Source organism: Vulpes vulpes, chromosome 4 (genome assembly GCF_048418805.1).
Source record: "Vulpes vulpes isolate BD-2025 chromosome 4, VulVul3, whole genome shotgun sequence".
Classification (NCBI taxonomy): domain Eukaryota; kingdom Metazoa; phylum Chordata; class Mammalia; order Carnivora; family Canidae; genus Vulpes; species Vulpes vulpes.
Genome location: NC_132783.1, coordinates 45593623 through 45617018, shown reverse-complemented (window position 1 = coordinate 45617018; position 23396 = coordinate 45593623). Strand labels below are relative to the sequence as shown.

The window sequence follows — 23396 nt, the reverse complement described above, 5'->3', positions numbered from 1 at the left end:
CTGAGGTTATTTAAATTAGTAATGGAGAATTTCTTTGGTTCTGCTCTCACATTTTATGAAATAGTTCTATTAAAACTCTTTACATGCATTTTAGACATTAATAGCTTTCTCATGGCATAGCCACATTTTTAGTCACGTAACAGTTTCCTGGAGCTTATTATCCTCACTTCCATCTAAGTAATTTAAAACACAGCAATTTTTGAAACAAATTTTGATACTGTCATGGTAATTTTTATCTGAAGCCACAAATACTTATCTGTGTATCATAGCATAATAGTCATGTTTTCTTTATTCATTCTGCATTTTACAAAAGTAATTTCAACAATAGAACCATTTAACTGTTTTGTTCTTTAATTTACTTTAAATGGCCTGTTTGCAACAACATTATACAATTGTGAGGCCATGTGTCTAGATATATTTATGAAGTTAATGTATAATTTCTTTGCCTCTTTTCTTTTATGGAGCTCTTTCAGTTAACTTCTATGAGCACACATATCTAGCAGTGATTAAAGTTGTATTAAATTAATGTGTCTTTTCTAATGGAACTTTATTTCAAGAGTATATAAAGTATAAGAGAATCTGAGATGAATTCCTCCATTCCAAAGATAATTTTGGTAAAACTCACTTTATTTTCAACCATATTTACTTCTCTAACAGTACTTGTAGACTGAAAACTGAGGCACACAAACTGGGAATCACCAGGAAATCAGATATATTGAATTAACCAAAACATTGTAGACAAATATCTTGAAAGTGTTTTTTTATCTTTTGCAAGAATTTTACAACCTGAAAATCTAGACTTGAACCAGTATGCCAAGGTTCATGTCCTGCCATCCTATAACTTAAGAGAATGAAATTTAAAGATGTGAGGATCATTTGATGTGACCTCTGATCTTTTAACTTTCTAAAACCTTTGAAATACAACTTTAGTAAAACTCTTTCATCTTAATATGGGAAGTGTATGTATATATTATTTTAAAAAAAGTACTTGCCTCATATTTTTCTTGACAATAAAATGAGAAAATGTTTTTAAAGCTTTTAGAACACACAAAGCATCAGGATATTATTAGTTCCTTTCCCTTTCAAACAAAATAAAACACAAATTGTCACAAGAATTCATGAATAAGCATTCTCGCTGTCCTGCATCCCTGCTTTTGACAAAAGAATTACCTTTGGTTAGTCCCCAGCCAAGCCAATAAGCACCTGAAAAGGAACAAATAAACACTCTGCAAATTATCTTCTCTGATGAACTGTGGACACAGTGCTGGAGGAATGTGTATTATTTTCTATGACCTACCTTTTAAAACCAAATTGAGAGAATCAGAAAAAAATCAAACGTCAAATGGTTGTAGTCACTCATGAGACATTCCAGGTTAACTGTGACACTTAGGAGGTTGGGGACCCTGAGCACAATATGATCTATTTTTCAATTAAGCCGATCTCACCCAGAGGAAAGCAGCAATGTTCAATACCCTCTCATATAAAGAGCCACCAAAGTGATTTACCAAAGCACAATTAACAGATCAGTAATAAATTTTTTAAGTTTCCTTGTTTTCTAAAGCCTTTTCATCTGGAACCTTTAGTCAAGAAAGGTAAATTTACTTTGTGTCCCTCCTCTCAAGTGCAGATTTAGATGTATCAAAGCTTTTTGTCAGTGACAACACTAGATTTTGGATGAGCTGCTGTCATCTTCTGTTTCCTGCATGTCATGTTCAAAGTTGGATAAAGTATACAAGCAAACTGCATGGCTCAGCAGGGTCAAGACAGTTACAAGGAATTGCACTGGTGCTTTTTCTCATATTCTAAAGGTACAGTTATGTAACTTCTCTGATAACTTTGAAAACTAGTGTTCATCAAATATTATTTTGAGTATAATATGGGGCTTATAAATAAATTGTTGGCTCCTTAAACAATCCAAAAGGACATAAAAGACAGAGAACTGAATGCGGCCTATTGTTTTATATAGCTATGGTTTAAAAAAAAAAATCCCCACTCAAAAGAAAAAGCCTCTGCTAGATGGCAGCTGTTGAATAGAGTGAGCAGAAAGCATCTTGCTAGAAAAACAAAAAAACTCATACAAAAATGTAAATAGCTCAGCTCTATAGTATTCTTTAGATGAAGGATGTGAAACTGGGGTTTTTTGACAGTTTATGAAATAATATCAAGAAACCTTTTTATTCTGCTCTGATTTCCAACCAGGCTATCAAAATACTTTGGAATCCTTAGGCTTCACTAGCTATATTTTAACCTCTGCCATGTGGCATGTAACCTTTTTATTTTGCTCTTGGTTTCTACCCAGGCTATCAAAGTTTCAGATATTCTGAAATCCTTAGGCTTCACTATTTATATTTTAACCTCTGCCATGTGGCATGTGAATGTGGCTTGTTTAGTTACTTTTAAGACATAATTAATAGGCATTGTCAGAGAATCTCATTTCTGATCATGGGGGGTTGGCAACACTTTGTTGCTTTCATTCCAGGCTCTGAGAAACTGGCCAGATGCTATGTCCTACTACCAAACTGTTCTGTGGAAGACATCCTTCTTAGGACACTTTCAAATACTTTTTGGCCAACTTCATGACTCCTGCAGAAGTTCAATTAGTGATGGTTTCACTTAATTTGCTAGAATTACATAGAATGCTTCTAGACCTTACCTAAAACTACATTGAGGTAAAAATTATTACTATAGATAATTTACTTTTTTTTCTTTTACATTTAGCCTGTTTAGGAGACAACATAGATACTGGAAAAAGTGTTTCCATTATATATAAATTCCCATCCAAGCCCTGCCACAAACACTTCTTAAATCCAGGGATGTATTTTGCTCTCCCTGGGTCTCCATTGCTTCATCTTTGTAATAAGACACTGGACTGAATGATCTGATCCTTTCTGGAAAATCCATGGCCCTGTGGGTCTTTGTATGTATAATCAATCACAAACTTTATGCTTCTTGAAGCAGACCCCTACTTGGTCTTCACAAATTAAAATGCATGGTTTGAGGATTTGTGAGAGTCCTTGAAGTTCTATGACAAGCAGCAATTTTTAATTTTGCTGAGAAACAAAATTTATTTGCACACACTGCAAGGCTATGGCACGAAGAAGCCAGATTTATTATAACAAAATTTAGTCCTCTACCTACCATTTGTATCTCAATGAAGTCTAATGTTATCTTTTTGTTAGCAGTCTCAGTAAGCTTACAGAAGGATCATTTTTTTTGGTACATTTTGTCTTATTCTATAGGGTAAATTGATAATGTAATATATTCTATTAGTTTGAAAAATTAGTCTTCTATATAAAACTTGAATTATACATCAAAATTGACTAAACATAGGTCCATAATGGAAATGAGAGCCATAAGGACCTGTGGAAATGTCCCACACCCCTCCACAATTTCAATTTATATCAGCATTTCCTATTTTTTCCATCCTAAGCACCTGCAGACTCCAAAAGTTTTGATGCTTTATGTAAATCAATATATGCATACAGTGTTTAAAATATATTCATTTTTATTCTCTAAATTAACAGAATTATAAATATTATAAAACTGCTTAATGAGTGATCTAAACTATAGTACAAATAACTAATAATTTCAAAATCATTTGTTGAATTTTAGAAATGTTTGGTGCAAGCTTCTTTGATCTTGCTATCACCAAGTAATGCTTCTTTCTAATGATTTGGCATAGAGAAGTACACTAAATATTTTTCTAATGATTTCTTCCATTTAATTGACAGTCATTAGGTGTCTCAATAAATAGAGAATTTGTCTTCAGATCAACATTGTTTATAGTGCTAACTCTTCCCTCAGTTTCTGTTAAATTAACAGTAAATGCATTTAAATGCCTTCTATCTCATGTCTGAGATGGGACTTTTAGATTCAATTTTCTATTATCAACTAATACATGACAACAGTAAGTCTGAATCTCATATTTAATAGGATTAAGCTGATCTCTCAGGTCAAATGAGAAGTGGCATACAGTGGTGGCTAAGAGCACAAGCATGTTGCCAGGCTGCTCGAGTTACAGTCTCAGCACTGCCCGTTCAGTTTTAAATAAGTTCCTAGGCCCTCAGTTTCCTCGCCTATTGAATAAGGAAGACTCATTTGGGTTGCAATGGTATCTGTCCTTAATTTATTGTTAACATTGATAATAATGCTGTGACTAGCTCTCCTGAAGTGAATGAATTAGAGGCAATATTTAACAGAGAAGGTTGAACACAAAGATTTGCATTCCTGGCACCCCATATTACTCCTACAGGCTCCATCCATCTTCTGCTTCTTCCTTCTTTGCAAAATCCCCCAGTCTGCCAGAAGAGTTAACAACCCCTGGTCTTTGCATGAGGCTGCTCCCCATCACTCCCTATTTCAGCTGTCTCCATCTTTGTCCTACCTAAGTACTATCTGACAATGGCTGGGGTAGGACCCAGTGTTGGGTGGCCACAACCTCATGAAGACAGACGGACCCTAAGCATTTGTCCTCCAAGATGCTAGCATTGCTTGTATTTGGTATTTCTGGGCAGAGGGAAACAGGAATAGATGGGCCAGTTCAAGAACTGCAGTAAGTAAAGTGAGTCATCTGGCAGTCTAATAGACTGGCTAGGGCCAGTGTAGTTCTAAATTTTGCATACCTTGAAGTTCTTGTAACATGGGACATAGATGGACATGGAACAAAAGAAGTCCCTTGGGCATTACTAGGTGGGGAGCCTGTTTCATTGCCTAAGGGCCAATCTGATAGTTTGGCCAGAATTGGCACTGACTAATCATAACAGCTGCCAACCTCAGAGAAGAAATAAAGTCCGAAAGGTTCCCCATTAAAATCAGCATTAATCATTTAGTCTCTAGGTAAGTTTGAAATGGTCCCAAGAGAAAGCTAGAGCAGCTGGATGGCAAATGCCCTGGGACAGGGAGAAGTTTGAGACAAAGGCTATTTATCAACAGGTATAGACATATTTCAACAATAGGTAAAGCCTTACCAATGTGTGTTGGCTAAAAGCAGTTCAAAGAAGGAAGGTTAGTTTCCAGCCAGTAGGAGCTGGAAGCAGCAGAGGGAATTGCAGGGCTTTGTGTACAGATGAATGGACTACCAATGTGAGGTGAAGAAGCCTAATGCAGATATTTCAGTACATAATTTGAAAGACACATTCAGATCTTGTCATGAGATGTCAAGGTAACCATTTGAAATTACAAATGATTGTAAAAGCACAGGTCAGTTATATCTCAGTATATTTTGTTCTTTCTAGAGAACCAAGGAAAATAAAATAAAGTATGTATGCTAACTATATATAAAAGAGTAAGAAAAGCATGAGAAGCTCACATCATTGCCTCCAAAGAATGAAAGTAAAGTTCCAGAGCCCTTAAAAGCACTCTAATTTTTTTTAAATTCTGCATATATCAATAACTTTTTTTGTATATGTATGATTCCTGTTGGACAAGTATAGTTTCCCAACGCAGAGCAGAAATTTTTGTTTAAATCTCCTTATTTATAAAACAAAAAATTTCTAAACCTAAAAATGTGACTAAAATTCACCAATGAAAAAGAATGCATTATTATAAGTGCTCAGCATCAGAGTATTAACATGTTAAATCACTATTATAAAATCAACCTTGTGTATAAGAGAGCTCCAAACAATATCATGAGGAAAATTTTTCATAAATTCTGTTGCTATAATTTATATCATTAGGCTACCTGGAACACTTAAAATTTAAGTCATCAATGGAAAATTTGAATTGAATATATAGATTCCTAATGATGTACAAAAATGTTTTAAAAAGAACACTTAAACATTAGAATGATAATACATTTTGATCAGATAAACTTATATCTTAAATTATGTGAGTTCCTTATTTTCTTTCTAGCAAAAAAATCCACAAATTTTCCTCTCTATTATTTTATAGGTAATGCTTGAAAGCAAAGAATATAGGTGATAAAGCAGTGAAGGATGAGATACAATTAGAAAAAAGTTGATAAAGCTGCATGAACTAAGGAAGAGTAGTCTGAATCTGAAAAGTAAATAAGGAAGAAGTTAAAAACAGGCCCAAGTTATTGAAAAGAATTTTCCACATTTTCAAAAACATTGGCATTACATGATATGAAATACATTTGAAGTTTCTTCACTAACTCCTAGTAAGTTCTGAGGAAATTTTACTTGCCATATGAAAGGACTCACATTTTATGAATAGTTATGCTAAAATATCAAATGAAATTTTTGATAATGCTTATTAATATAAATTGCATTCCCTGATAAATAATAAAAACAAATGTATAATCTTGAACAGATAAATGGATACTCTGATGGTAATTACTATCATAGATTTGTACAAGCTCAAATGAATTTTTATCTAAAGGCCTTGATATATTATTTATGATAAAAGTTTTATGAGGTTTATGACAAATATTTCCATTTATACATTGTAATGAATAAAGCGAAGCATAGAAGAGACTTAAAATTGACAGCATGTCCTTTACCCCATATCCTACAAACATGTATTCATCAGTCTCTTACTGATAGAATTACAGTTAAATTGAAAAAAGAAAAAGAAGTAGAACTTTCTTATTATTCCATTTTGTAATTATTTTCTAAATTGTAAAGAGAAAAACAAAATAAAGCATGCCTTTTTTTTTTTCCTTAGAGAGTTCACCTCTGGCATTGGCTTTACTTGTCTGACCACTGAAAGATTAAAAAAAAAAGAGAGAGAAAAATAGTGGAAATTGATAACACATGTTCTTACAGGAAAAAAATTACAACAGTTTCATACTTCTCCATAAGCTAATTATATGAGAATGTATGATATTTTGTAAAATGAAACAATGTCTTCAAATATCTTAAATTTACATCTTTTATCCAAAAATTATAGATTAATTTCCCTACCTTATTCTCAGCTCTGTACATTGGGGAGATAATCAGAAATAAAATTAAATTTATGCTTTAAAGGATAGTAAAAGGCTATGGGAGAGAAAATGCATTCACATATAAAATGAGAAAATATAACAGTAGAAATTATTCTATCATTAAAAACTTTAAAAGCAAAGGAAATTATCAAAGATGAGATGAACCATAACTAAGTAGAATATTCAACAACTCATTTTACTGATGTTACTAAGGCTGTCCTTAAACGAGAGGGACTAAAATGATCATCACTTGCTGTAATTTATTGAGTGCTAAGGGCTTTTTGTCCAAATGTAATACAATGATACCTAATATATTTTTAGTGGAAGACTGAAAGTTTTTCATAATAAGAGTTAAATTTAAATATGTAAACAAAAGTGGTGACCTTGGTAATACGATGCCTTAAAATCACAACGTGATATATATATATTTAATATTAGATTCACTCTTAAATGCAGGTTTTGACTTAGGCATTAGTGAACCACATAGAAGCACAGAATGGAAAAAGAAAAGAAAGTCTGAGGATATAATTTTGTTATTTAACAACATAGCTAGAGGCGAGTTTGGATTTCAAATAATGTTTCAAGGAACAATATTGGAAAAATAGTTACCAATATAAAAAGAAAATAAGTTTGAATCACTACCTCTCTCATCTTCCATAAAAATTCCAAGTGAAAAATAATTAATTAATTAATTAATTAATTAAGCATGCTAATAAAGCATCAAGAGCTTTGATTGCTTTTGTTTATTTGTTTGTTTGTTTTACACTTTGGAGTTGAGTTTAAAAAAAAAAAGCATTACCTATAAGCTAGCTCAAAGCCAGAGAATTACAAAGGAAACAACTGGATACATCTCATCTAACAAAAATACAAAACTTCTGAGAAAACACTTTAAACAACTATAAACTAGAAAAAAATGTCTATAAGCTATATAACTGACTAATGCTCATATTAATGATAATTATAAAGCCTATAGCAGGGACACCTGGGTGGCTCAGCAGTTGAGCATCTGCCTTTGGCTCAGAGCTTGCTGTGGTCTCTGGATCGAGTCCCACATCAGGCTTCCTGCATGGAGCCTGCTTCTCCCTCTGCCTATGTCTCTGCCTCTCTCTCTATGTTTCTCATGAATAAGTAAATAAAATCTTTAAAAAAAAAAAAGCCTATAGCAATTAAGGATAAGTAAAACAACTTTTGTCTGAGAAGGATGTTCAAGGTCCCCCAAGCTGATCTTAAGAATGGAAGCCGCATGTTTATGGAAGTTACATGGGAGGTGCTAGAGATTTGAAAGCGGGCAAGGGGGGATCCCTGGGTGACGCAGCGGTTTAGCACCTGCCTTTGGCCCAGGGCGCGATCCTGGAGACCCGGGATCGAATCCCACATCGGGCTCCTGGTGCATGGAGCCTGTTTCTCCCTCTGCCTATGTCTCTGCCTCTCTCTCTCTCACTGTGTGCCTATCATAAATAAATAAAAATTAAAAAAAATTATTATAAAAAAAAAAAGAAAGCGGGCAAGGGACAGGGAAAGGGAGACAGGGAAGAGAAGACAGCTAGTAAAGGGAATATTATCATAGCAGCCATCACTATGGCAACAATTGTTTCAAACTACAGGGAAACTTGGGGAAACAGTGTAGAACATAGGCCTCACAGTCATAAAGAAGTGAGTTATTTACCAAGACTCTTGCCAGCCATTGATGCAAACAAAGCTGCCCTAAGGCACTTGTAGTTGAGATGCTGGATGTTAGAGTGGCCTCTGCAACTTTGGAGAACTCCCTGAAGGAAACAGATGGAGATACTGGCAGCTGGGAGTTGGCTAGCACTCTCTTGAAATGGTTAGTCTCAAGAAAAGTAGCAGAGACATAATGTGGCTTCTGCTACAAGAAGCAAATATTAATAACATTCAGTACAATGAACTGTAAGTTTACATTAAAAATACATAAATGTTTGATAGTTGAGAAAGATCAATTTCATTAGTAATAAAATAATGTGAATTTTTAAATATTTGGATTTTGCATATTAAAATTATATTTATATGTAAGTCAAGTCATTATGCTATACATCTTAAATTTATACTATGCTATATGTCAATTATATCTCAAAAAAACTGGAACAAACGTAAAAAATCTTTGTGAAAGATTGATTTTTTAAAAAATAGAATGAGAAAAATACTCTCTCATATGTTGGCGAGAATGCAATTGACAAAAAGTTTATGGTAAATAATAAGCCAATAGTTTTGATATACACTGATCCAAGAGTTCACATCCTGCTCATTCTAGTTATAACTGCAACTCTATCTTTTGACACTTCAACACTTCCATGCTTTCTTTTTCTCCATAGTATATTATCACCATCTAATAACTATATTTTTTTACTTTTTAATTTACTATTTGTTACCTTCACCAGATTATATATCACATGAGGGCAGAAACTTTTGTCTGCCTTACTCATTGCCACCTAGACTTGAAAAGAGTGGCTGGCACATAATAGCCAATAAAATTTGTTGAATGAATGATTTTCCATAAATATATCATTAAACAACAATAGAAAAACTGATTACAAATACATTCAAATAAAGACTATCTGAATGTTGTTTTTTTCTTAAGATTTTATTTATTTATTTATTTGAAAGACAGCACGTGTGCAGGAGTGGGGGGAGGGGCATAGGAAGAGGGAGAAACAGACTGCCTGCTGAGCAAGGAGCGGGATCATGACCTGAGCCTAAGGCAGACCCTTAACTGACTGAGCCACCCAGGTGCCCCTTCAATGATGTTTTATAATAGTGAAAAAACAGAAATAATATAATGACCAAAAGAAAGTGCTGTTAATACAATATACACATACATGGATTAAAAATGATAATATGCGTCTGTATATTTTTGACCTGAAAAAAAAATAGGCATTATACATCAGTAAGTCAACAAAGCAGTTTATGAATGACTTTGTAAATTCATTCAGTATGACTCAATGTTGGCTAAATATATATATTTTAGTGTAAATCTAGTTTGGAGTAATATACAGAAAAATATAAACTCTGGTTACATCTGGCTGATAGAATTCCCAAGTTGATTCACTATTTACAGGTGATTTTCAATATTTTCTAGTATAAATTTTATATAGTATGTGCTTATTCTGAATTATAAACCTATTTTTATTGTGAAACATACTGAATCTAATATTAAAAGTCTATCGTGGCTACAGGGTTGCCTCTTTAAATTTTTCAATGTCATGAATTGACCAAACATCAAACAAATATTTTAAAATGACCAAAACCTATGTGCATACTATTTTATGATACTGACTTATGAATTCTTTATGTAACCTAGGCTTGTAGAGTTGCAGAGCTGAATGTGAGGACTAAACTTGTTTTCCTAAGTAAAGGTCTCTAATGGGATATTATTTATGTGAATTTTTAAATTTTTTTTTTTTTTTTTTTATGATAGTCACAGAGAGAGAGAGAGAGAGAGAGGCAGAGACACAGGCAGAGGGAGAAGCAGGCTCCATGCACCGGGAGCCTGACGTGGGATTCGATCCCGGGTCTCCAGGATCGCGCCCTGGGCCAAAGGCAGGCGCCAAACCGCTGCGCCACCCAGGGATCCCCTTTATGTGAATTTTTGTAGAAAAAAAGCCACTAAAGTTTTCTTTTACCTTTTCGAGGATCTGATAGAACTAGTAAACCAAAACATAACTTTTCAGTTTAGTTAGCATCTTGATTCATACAAATGACAACTTCTTGCATTAGTATTTTGTATGCAGTAGAGAAAACAAAATCTCAGGAGAAGACATTTCCATTTTTGTTTATCAAGATCAAAAATGTATAAAACCCCCTATAACTATATTTTAATAATGCCTAGAGCACCAAATAAGAGATTTGGGGTATTCACTTGAAACAGCTGGCAGACTTATTTATTTCCTACTCCAGTTTTAGTAGCATATCCATCACTGATGTTGCTGCAATACTGAAAACTAGTGTTTTAAAAAAAGAAGAGAATTTATGCTATTTTTCATGTCAATGTAGTCTCCTAATATCTTGTCATGTTTTGGGTTTTTTTAATATTTTATTTATTTATTTCAGAGAGAGAGAGAGAGAACACAAGTGAGGAGTGGGGGGCTGAGCAGGGAGCCTGACGTGAGGCTCCATCGCAGGACCCCAGGATCATGACCTGAGCCAAAGGCAGATGCTCAACAAACTGAGTCACCCAAGTGCCCCTTGTTGTGTTTTTTTTTTTTTAAGGAGTAAATTTAAAAATATGCTTTTAAGACCACATAGTGATACAAAGCGAAAAAGTAGTGTACACTTTCCTCCAGTTATTAACAATTATTATTATTTTATATTTTTAGATGACTCATTTGGTGGCAATCACAAAAGATGTATCGATGTATATCTTAAAATATATTACCAGATCAGCTGTCTTTAGGTGGTTGCAATAGCTATGTACTAAAAATACTCAGGACTACCTCTAGAATCAGCAAGAAGGGCCTCTGCCTGGAGCCCCTGTGCCTTGAGGCCTTGAATGTCACAAACCCACAAGATCAATAAAGAATGAATGGATGTCCTGCTCACTTGGGATGTAGTGCTCAGTATGGGCACACTCTAATCCATACATTACAAATCCACTTCTATGACCTTACACTGTATACCCCAGGGAAATATTTCATATCTCTTTTTTCATTGTTCTCAAAACTAAAAAGTGACTCCCTCCAAATGCCATGAAGGTTTGTAGTATGTGTCCCTATCAACCTTGGCCACAGACATATTTTGACTTGAGTGAACACAGAATGAGATGAACCTGAAGCGGGTTTACCACCTTGAGGTGGGCCTAGGGCAATACTGCAAATGGAAGTCCACATTCCTTATATTTCAAAGTTATATATCAGGCTAAGAAATACAATATGTTGTATTATTCTGCCTTAGAATATATATAGACATTTATAACCATAAAATTCGCACTTATAAAGTTTATAGTTTTATATTTTGAAGATAACATATGTCAGAGATGACTGAATTTGATTATTATGCCTATCAGCATGAAATTATTTATTTACATTGGCAAGTAGATGGACACTGAATGCTAAAATTGCATAGCCTCGTTTTTATTTTCATATTTTAAGAGATTTTATTCATATATTTATTTAAACAGAGAGCTCTCAAACACATACTTGTGAGTTGGGGGAGAGGGAGAGGGAGAAGGAGAGAGAGAGAATCTCAAGCAGACTCCAGGCTGAGCATGGAGCTAGATGCAGGGCTCGATCTCAAGACCCTGAGATCATGATGTGAGCCAAAAGCAAGAATTGGAAGCTCAACCAACTGAGATACCCTGGTGCCCCTATAGTTTCATTTTGATAAAAATATTTTAAAATGTTTATTTGGATTTTTAGATTATCACATAAAAATTTTAGCTGTATACATTACATTTAAAATTTTGATATCTACTAGTTATGTTGTATTTGACCTTTAATTTTAATAAATACTTTAAATTTTTATAAGAAAGACAATTATTTCTTACTAACTTAACTTTTTGTTAATAACAATTTTTGTTAATAACTTTTTAATAACAAACATTTTAGAAGGGAAACAACTTTTTTAAAACATAAAAAATATTTTTAATCATTTTACACCTACTTTAAAATTTTGAAAAATTTTTGTTATGTTTTTTAATGCAGTTATTTATTTTATAATAGTAATTTAAGTCAATACTATCAAATAGAACAAAATTATGTGAAAGATCCTGATTATAATAACCTAATTTGTGGGTTGCCTGAGTGGCTCAGTCAGTTAAGGGTCTACCTTCAGCTCAGGTCATGATCCCAGAGACCCAGGATGGAGCCCCCTGTGGGCTCTCTGCTCAGCAGGGAACCTACTTTTTCCTCTCCTCCCCACTTGTGTTCTCTCTCTCACTGTCTCTGTTTCTCTCTCTCAAATAAATAAATAGAATCTTTAAAAAAAATCTGATTAGTAATTCTGCTGAAATGAAAACAAGAAAATTTGATGGAGTAAAGGTATAATGATTTTGAATTACAAATGTATTTTATTTTTCAGTAAAATCTGCTAGCCAGTTATCAGTTCATTCAGATAGGTACAGCAATGAAATTAAGTCCAGTCATCTCTTTGATATATGCCACCTCCGAAATACATAACCATAAGCTTTACAAGTACTTTTCTTAATTTTATGGTTATAAAGGTACATCCTTTAAGGCAGAATAATATAACATACTGTTTTTCAAAATTTATTAGCCTGATCTATAACTTTAGAATATTTGGAAATAAGGAATGTGGGCTTCCATTTGCGGTACCACCCTAGACCCACCTAGTGAGGTGATCCCAGGTGGTAAGGCCCCTTCAGCTTCATCTCATTCTGTGTTTGCCCAAGAATCAACCTATCTCTGATCACCAACTAATCATTTGAGTGGCTCACCGGCAGGTGTTAGCTTTACCACATTGTTTTATGTAAATTCAAAGTGTTACTTCAGTCAATCCAATTTATACTCACTTTTTCATGATATTGCATGAGAGCCAAGTTGTACCTAACTTGTCAACTAGACCACTTCTTATAAAACTATTAAAGACGCCACTTCAAAAGCAAACTAAAACAATGGTAACCCCATCTATGAACACATTGGTTTTCAGTTTTTGTTTGTGTAGCAGAGCAAGGAGGCGCCATGTAAACTGCTTGTATATGATGGGAGAGATGTGGTCACACCTGCTTGTTCTTCAGATATGACTTGCACAAAACAATGAAATTCCACAGGAAAAACATATGTAATCTGCTTATTTTTCCCATTACAAGATGAAAAACTCTATGATGAGGAACCATTCATTCTAAAATGTCCAGATTTTATCATCTCTCAAACATATTTTTCAACCAGCAAAATGTCAATATTTTGAGATGATAAACAACATAAGATATCTGCTATAATGTGCTTTGATTGTTGTATCAATACTAAACATGATATATGCCTGCAATAGTTAAATCTGGGATTTTGTTTTTAAGGAAAAATTTATAATAAATTTCACCCGTTGTTTTCAAGTATATGAATCATTAATAACTTTACAACACTAGTTGCATGTATATTAATTAAGTTGAACTGAAAAGTACTGAGAGAAGCAAGTTCAAGCAGAATTATCCATTCTTGTGCCAGTATAACAAAAATAGTGTATCATATATTAGTAAAGAAACAGCATGGCCTGGTAAACTGCAGGAAAATAGGGCATAGGTAGAAAGACAAGTACCTGGAAATAGGCTCCAGACCACCTTTCATGGCAGGGTAATTTATAAAATAATTGTACCACCTGTTTTATTGAAAGAAAATCTAGTCTTTTTACAGGAATATGAAATAGTAAAGGTTATCTCAGCATTGGTTGTATTTCTTGGATAAGGAGGGAGATGCCAACAGAGACTGGTTACCAAGAGATAAAGAGATTATGGACATAATGGAACACTTTGTACTGCAGGAGAACTTGACCAGTAGATTGTATAGAGAACTGCTTTTCCTAAGAAATTAAATGATCTTTTAAAAATACAAGTCCAGAATTTTTTAATAAACATACATATGTATGGAAATATGTACTAGATTTAAACTTTAAAATAACAGGGACTATTGTAGCCCATGGAAGTATTAAGGAATATACAAACAACCACAAATAAACACATATGCTGCAGAAATAATATTTTAAAAATATAAACCGTAAAGTTTTCTGCCCCTATTATTTTCTCTTCTGTTCCATGTACTCTTTTCCTACTCATTTGACCAGACATTCTGTGTTCCTTGGGGAAGAATGAGCCAGTGGAAAAACAATGAATTAATAAATACTGAAAAAGATTATCTGTTTCAATTTCTCTGGTAAATATTGATAGATATAACTCACAAAAAGAAAAGCTTTCTGAAGCCCTCAATTGCTTTTAAGAGTGTGTAAAGTGGATCTGTAAGCAAAAGGTTTGAGAATCACAGCAAGGAACCACGTTGGTTCCACATCTCTACTTAGGTAGAACTGGAAAGGGCCTGTTAGAGACTTCCTTTCAAAAATCACTAATCATTTATATATGTGTAACAACAAAATCACTTCAATACATGTGTGACATTTAATTGTTATTTAGTTTGCATTGAACATCTGCAGGCTCTGAACTAACTACTACAAACCATTTAAAGATGGAACTATAGCTTAATACAAGGATTTTATTACTTCATTTACAAAGGTAGACTTCAGATCCCTACAGAATCGGAGAGGGATCACTACATAAACAGCAGCAAAGTTGCCTTTTATATGATGACTCTCACAAGGCAGTGAGTTCTTATACATTCTCAGGTTTTATGTCAGCTCATGAAGTTTGCCGGAAAGCTTGGGAATGAATGACCTTTTTATTTTTGAAGTAGCTATTTTAGACAAAGCTTCATCTGCACAATAAGGAGAGAAAAAGAAAAGTGCTTTGCCTACTACATGTGCCTTATAGGTTTCAATGCCAGTTCAGTGATATAGTAATGACTCTGGGGCTTCTGAATAGTTTACCTGCTGTACTAGACATGCCCCCTTTGCTACATAATAAATAGTAAGTCCAATCCGGGGAAAATTGCCAAAGCTTATCTGAACTAGTGGACACATATGAAACAACTGGAAAAGTAAGCTATAGTATACCAATGTATGTTCTGTTAACTTGAGACAGAACACATCTATCATCTTCCAACAATTCATCATAATATGATTCCTTTAGGCCTCTGACCAGTAATTTGGACATGATTCTCCTATGGGAGAGGATCATTTGTAGATGAGGCTTCATATTATATTGATGGATCTGTTAAATTAGGTTTTGCCTTGTAGCTATTGAGCAATTGAGCTGTGATTCAGTCCCTCACCCTGGTGCCACACACCCTGACCAGAGCCTTTGCATACTTCATCACATACAACTACCAGAACGAGTAAATTGCAACAAGCCTATCAGGGTGAAAGAGGAATGTGACACATGGTGTTAGGGATTTCTTAAATACCTCCCAGCATGGATGAAAAAATGTGTGCTTATTCATACTTCTTTCATGAAATAATGGCAACATTCTCAGATCTGGGGATATTGCTATAATTGTTCAGTCTACAGACAGGACAAGTAATATCTGATTAAAGGATTTACTGTACACTTATTCAGGGTCCAGCATGGTGTCACGTGTTTCACATGCATTTTCTCATGTGGTCTCCAGAAAAACTTTATAAGGGAATTACTGTCATCATCTCAATTTTATAGAGAGGAAATGGGAGGTTCAAAAGGTTAAATAAATTCCCTAAATCACAAAAGTTTGCAAATGGAAGAAGCTGGATTAATTTTTTCCAATTACAATCATTTTATAGACTAACCAATATAGATAATTCATTAGCTATATATCAACTATTGAGATTTGTTTGGATTAGGGGTTCATATTTCTGGTAAGATTCATGAAGCACATTTGGCCAAGCTACTTAAAATAAAAACAAATACAGTTGAATGGCAAGATTATTCTTTGAAACTGATGTTCAGAAAATATTTCCATTAATACCAAAAGGACTAAAATGCCAAAATATTGTTAGAATGGTAAAAGAAATCCTAGATGAAATCTACTAATTACTACCACAAATACAGCAATGATTCCATGGTTAATATCATCATCCTTGACAGATTAGAAAAATGATTCATAACAGATGGAAAGCAAAGCAAAATAAACAGAAATAGGCTTTAGACTAGATATATCTGTCTAAATATATAGATATACCTATATCTATATATCTGATATATCTGGCTTTGCTGCTTATGACCTGTGTAAACTTGCACAGTTACTTAACTTCTCTGAGCTAGTTTCTTCATCAATAAAATGAGGATCCCAGTACCTGCTGTTAGGATTAGTGGTTGTGTACAAAGGCCACTGTGACATGAGGAGTCTTCTTCAATCCATATCCATCATACCATTTTCTAGAGTAAATTATATCAAAATAATGCATTTACTGTCTGGAGCTAAGAATTTGTATGCTAGGAAAACAAAAAGCCAGGTTTCAATAATTTGAGAACCCCGTATTAGAAGACACAGGGTATGTGGTATCAGATGTTCTTTAAAATGGAGATGTAAGCAGTGAAGGCTAAGTTCTCTATATCACTTACAATTTTAATACCTAAAAGAGAAATGCTACATATAATATGTACTTTCGGGAAAAAAAGAGTTATACTAATGGGGTATTTTTTAAAAAAAGACCATGGATAAGAAAGGAAAAAAGCAAAATTTCTGAATTCTAGGCTTATGCTCCAGACTTTGTTTTTCCCAATCCTTTTTTTTTAGCGCTGGTCTACCAAGAAAGGGTTTTGGAAGCAGTGGTCCAGAGTAGGGGACTAAAAAACCTTGAATTCAAGGTTGATTAAGGAGGTTCCCGTCCTGATTAGTTCTGCAATCCCAGACAAATCAATGGATTTTGAGATGATTCTTCTTTTATGAGTGTTTCGACTATTTGCACTATTTCTACAGTCTCTGCCAGGAATGAAATTCAAAAACTATATAGTAACTGTCACCAAACAGGCTTCAGTAGGAATTAAGTAAAAAGGTGGTTTCTGAAATATTTGAAGGGAATTCCAAAACATGCTCCATAAAGAAGTATATCATTTAGCATAGAGAAATCCAACACACTTGTTCATAATAATTTTTAGGTAATTTAAAAATAAAATACAATAAACTATACTAGATTTAAAATAAAAGACAAAACTATGTGTTGTTAGGCCACCTATACAAGTATTAAGTGTGATAAACCAATGAAATTGGAATTTGAATTTATATTATAGCTTATAGAATAAGCTTTGTTAGTTTATATTCATATGCTTAATGCATTTTGGTACACAGCAACTAAGTTTCATTAATTTATTTCAAAAATTTTACAAATATTTTCTGAGTACCTAAATATGCCAGGCACTAAGCTAGCTATAAGAATAGTATCAATGATGAAATATTTCACATTTTATGGAGATAGATAATTATATAAAATATGATAAATACTGTAAAGGAAAATTAAAGCTTCACTGTGAAAAATTAACATAAAATCTGATTTAGATTGTAAATTTAGGAAGGCTTTTTTGAGGAAAGGACTTATATTTAACTTGAGACCTGTGAATGAGAAGTTGCCAAAAAAAAAAAATGTAGAGGGGAATTTGAAAAGGCTACATAGCATATGATTTCAACCATTTGATATACTGGAAAAAGCAAAATTCTAGAAACAGTAAAAAGATCAGTGGTTGACAGGAGTTAGGAGGGAAGGAGGAATAAATAGGCAGACTACAGAGGATTTTTAGGGCAGTGAAACTACTCTGCATGATTCTATAATGGTGGGCACATGTGATTATAAACTTGTTCAAACCCATAGAATGCAGCATCAGGAATGAACCCTAATACAAATTATGGACCCAGGTGATAAGATGTGAATTTAAGTTCATCAATTATTTTTATTTTTTAAAAATATATTTATTCATGAAAGACAGAGAGAGAAGGAGGCAGAGGGAGAGGAAGAAGGCAGGCTCCCTCCCAGCAGAGCAGGGAATCCAATGAGGGACTTGATCCCAAGAAGCCTGGGATCATGACCCAAGCTGACGACATACATTTACCCTACTGAACCACCTAAGCACCCTAAGTTCATCAGTTATTAAAAAATATTCTACTTTGGTGGGGTATGTTGATAATGAGCAAGCTATACATGTGTGGGGACAGAGATCTATGGAAAATATATCAACTTTCTTTTCAGTTCTGCTGTGAACCTAAAATTGCTCCCCCTCAAAAAAAAAAAAAAAAAAAAAAGCTTTTAAAAAAGAGAGGGAAGTGGGGCACCTGAATGGCTCAGTTGGGTAAGTGCCAACTTGATTTCGGCTCAGGTCATGAGGGTGGTTAAATCAAGCCCTGAGTCAGACTCCCCACTGGGCATGGAGCCCGCTTGACATTCTCTCTCTTTCTCCCTCTGATCTTCCTCCCACACTTAAAAAAAAAAAAAAGTAAAAAGTAGAGGGAAGAGGATTGAGGATATGCAGGACCAAAAACAGGAAAATTTTAGGACTTTGAAACAGAAGCCATGGTTTCGTTGTCATTCTAAGACATTCTTATCCATCTAAGGTCAATATTTCTTTTATTGTTTATTTGTTTTTGGTGTTATTTTTAAAGATTTTACTTATTTAAAAATAAGATACACACAGAGTGAAGCAGAGACATAGGCAGAGGGAGAAGCAGTCTCCCCATGGGGAGCCTGATAACTTGATCCCAGGATCTTGGGATGATGGCCTGAGCCAAAGGCAGATGCTCAACCACTAAGCCACCCAGGTGACTCCAAGGTAGATATTTCTTAAAAGCCGAATACAAAAATAAAAACAGTCTAATGCATCAAATGCTCATGTAAAAGTATTATACTAAAATGCTCTCTGTATAACCATACAAGTTTATTCCATAGTACCCTCTACCTGATATTTTTAATTTTATATATAATATATATTAATACTGTGTATTTTAAAATAGATGTTACAAGTACAGTCTCTAAAATTCACTAAGTTTAATTCAAAAGTTAAACCCAATGTAACTTGGCATCTACTCCAGTTTCTAATACTATGTATAACAAATTAACCTCAAATCTTAGGGATTTAAAACAACAAATATTCAACCTCTGTGTTTAATGGATCCAAAATTTAGGACTGGATTTGTCCCCATTATATCTCAGCTAGTTAAATCTGAAGCAGGGGTTCATTTGTCAGCTGGGGGGGTGCTATCATCTAAAATATTTTATTCACATATCTGGTGCCTGGACAGGAATAACTAAAACACTAGGACTGCCTCCTGGAGCACCAATACATGGTTCCTCCACATGGCTTGGCTAAAGGTAGTCAACCTTCTTACATGGAATCTTTGGGTTCCAAACACAAATATTCCAGAGAACAAAGTAAAAACTGGATTACTTTTGATGATTTGGCCTCAGAAGTAATGCCCTGTTGTTTTTGCCATATTCTATTGGCCATAAACAATATGTAAACCCACCAAATCGGAAGAGCACATAGATGCCACTGTCCAATTGAGTAAATGTGAAATAATTTGTGGCAATTCTTAATTTCCACAACATCTAAAGCACTACTACAATCATGAAAAACATAGCCATTACTTCCAGATGTGCTAGTTTTCTACTTTTTTCAGGAAACTATTATTTTTCCTGAGGTACTTTAAGCATTTTAATCCCCCTTTTTCTGTCATCATTATATGTTCTCTATCTTGATTGGCCATGGTGCCTCTACTAACTTCCACTACATTCTCACATAGGGAACTACACTGATTACTTTGTTCACTCGCCCATCATTTTATTTTATTTTATTTTATTTTATTTTATTTTATTTTAATTAATTAATTAATTAATTAATTTTTAAAGATTTATTTATTCATGAGAGACACAGAGAGACAGAGGCAGAGGGAGAAGCAAGCTCCTTGTGGGGAGCCGGATGTGGGACTCGATCCCAGATCTCAGGATCACGCTCTGAGCCAAAGGCAGATGCTCAACCACTGAGCCACCCAGGCACCCCACTCTCCCATCATTTTAATAAGGACTTCTCTTGTCATCATTCCATTAATGCATATTCATATAACATTTAATTAACATTTAGTTATAATTAAAAAATAATTAAATAATATTTTAATTGTTCTATTGAATTCCTAAATTTCCCATATGTTCTTCTAACTTCCTCCATTCTTACTCTAGTGGACTTGCCCTAAAACTGAACTGTCAGCTCTCCTTTCCTTCTCTATATTTTCATTCATTCTTAGAGCACCAATAGCCACCTTCACGTCACAACTCTCTCACTCTATAAAATGCTTCATAGAAGTTAGTCCTCTTAATTTATATATATGGTTGCTTTTAGAATGAGAAAAGAGAATAAATATTTTCCCTATCTAAACATTGGTAATTTAACAATATCCTAAATTTGCACGGCAAAATATTGCAACAATTCAAAAATATGTGAGAATATATAAAACATCATCCCTAGTTTCATAAAGTTCAAAACTTAAAATTCTGGAAGAAAATTATGATTTCTCTTCTGTTCTTCTGTTAATTGCTGTAACAGGACAAATGAAGCTTGTGAACCAAGAAGTCTATACCACTATTCCTCCAACAGTCAGTAGTTGAAGTACCATGTTTTAAAATTTCCCATCCATTTTGCAGACTAAAAATCTTACAAAATAACAAAGCGAATTCATAGAAAAGTGATCACATCCTTGGATTTCAAAGCAATACTAAATTGCTATTAAATTTTATAAATAATTGCTCTTAAATTCTGTTCCAATCTAGTCATGGCTGGTGATAAAGTTAGTTCACATACCAGCACGAGTCCTCATTGTCATGTTTTCATAAGCCAAGTTCTATATAGTCCTATCATAGGGACTTTAAGTGTTGAGCATTCCTTCACAAATAGGACTTAATACTCAGTTTCCACAATTCCACAGCCTAGTTTTGTTAGAAAATAACCATTTAAAAAATGAAGAAGAAAATTACCCAGGAATAAAGAAATAGCTATCCCATGTTGAAATTTCTAAATATAACTTCGGAAAGTAGTACATTTGAGGAGAAAGTAAATTAAATAATGGAGAATAAAAGAAAAATAGATTTTAAATTATCATATCTATAAAAATTAAGGAAATCATTTTATTAAGATAAGCAATAAGAACAAACTGATAATAATATTGGAATAATGGATTTTCCTTATTTTTATTTTACAAAATATCTCCTCTGAGGAAAATTCTTTTACTGACTACTTTAATAACATTAACAACTTTGAGTCCACAGGTTTATTTTAAGCTTAATAAAAGCTAAACACAAACTTAAATATATAACATTTCATGTTTAATTTCACAGACTCCTAAAAGTTCACAGATCACTAATTAAGAATTCCTAATGAATTTACAAATAAATATTTTCTTTATTGGGAGGATAAACTGAGTAGGTAGGTGAAGTCTTTTAGCTTAATGCCTAAGAATATTTAATACTCAGTATATGTTATCCATGATCATAATTGTTATTATTACCATGAGTTTATGCTGGAAGTATAGACCCAGACTTTAAAATTGAGTATAATACCAGAAAAAGAAAATTAACAAAAGTAAACAAATTTTAAAAATAGAAATCATTACAGATATCAATAAACTAAAATATTATAGTTTAATTAATTCAATCAACAAATGTATCACATTTTACATAAGAAAGGATAGTAAACAATGGTGTCACTATTTTAAATATTACATTTTTATGATAAAAGTAAACTTTTTCTTGCATAGAAGGGCTTTCTTCCTCCAAACATTACAAATGACTTTTTATAGCTAAATAAAAACTCCAGAAAATTATACTGAAAAGCTAAGCTGTCTTTAACTCTAATATTGAAAATAATCACAATTAGGGAAATACAAATCCTGTCAATGCCAAAGACAGTTCTGTATCATTGGCCCTTTTCTGGAAGCTATTCATTATATCTGAGTGGTGTTAGTCTTCTTACCTGGAAACCTGCTGATTCTTGGAATGTATCATTTGATACCATTCCAAACAGCAGCCAAAGAGACAAAATTGAAATGGTAAGAAAACCTTCGAAATAGGGTAAATTTGGGCTCTTAAAATTTGCTAGTAATTCTGAATAATCAAATAATTATGTTATTACTTAATTTAAATTAAATTACTGATAATGTAATATATCTTACATGTAAAATCCCTGATGTTATTAAAATATGAGATATAAATACATGTAAGTATACTTGATGTGACAGTAAGTAAATATACATATGACAGTATATTCGGGAAATGGAAAATAATTGTAATTATTATTATTACACATACATAATTTATTAAGCACTACTGTAGTCATTTTTCCAAATGTGTTTCATCCTTTATCTCACTTAATTCTCATAAAACCCCTAAAATGTAGCTAAAATTATTATTCTCATTTCACAAAGAAGAAATCTACATGTAGAAAGCTTAAGTATTGTTTAAAGTCCCTCAGCTAGAGCAGAACTAGGATTTAAGCCTGAGGTCTGATTCCAAAACTCATGCTTTTAAGCATTAACCATGTTGCCTTCCACAAGAAGAATGAAATTAATAACAATCCAATATGCACCAGGCACTTCATATTTTACAGATAAAGAGATTCACAGAGCGTAAGTTACTTTTAAGTGTTAAAGTACTAGAGTTCATTCCCTATTTCCCAGTGTTTCTCCAAGTATCCTGTACAGACCACCTGTATTGAAGTCACCAAATGCTATTTTAAAAGTTAAGATTTTATAGCTTTAGTTCCAGAGACATAGATTTGATACATCTATAGCAAAGCACTTTTAACAAGTTCCCCTGTGAATTGCTCTAGAATTTGTGTGTGAATGTGTGTATGTACGTGTGTTTCTAACAAGAAGCTTTCTAGTTTTTCATTTGGTATTTCCTATGAGAAAATGAGATATTCATAGAATTGCAAAAAAAAAAAAAAATTTAGTCTCCAAAACACGCAATGTTAATATACAACCCTTTTATTGATTCT

At 33.4% G+C, this 23396-nt stretch overlaps 1 protein-coding gene and 1 pseudogene across 1 annotated transcript in view; both read right to left on the bottom strand.

Annotated features, from left to right (window-relative positions):
• STPG2 (sperm tail PG-rich repeat containing 2) overlaps positions 1 to 23396 on the bottom strand; it is a 537574-nt gene that overhangs the window by 144745 nt on the left and 369433 nt on the right. The window lies entirely within an intron of this gene.
• Positions 1 to 23396, bottom strand: part of LOC112932679 (small ribosomal subunit protein uS5 pseudogene) — a 96195-nt pseudogene that overhangs the window by 72081 nt on the left and 718 nt on the right.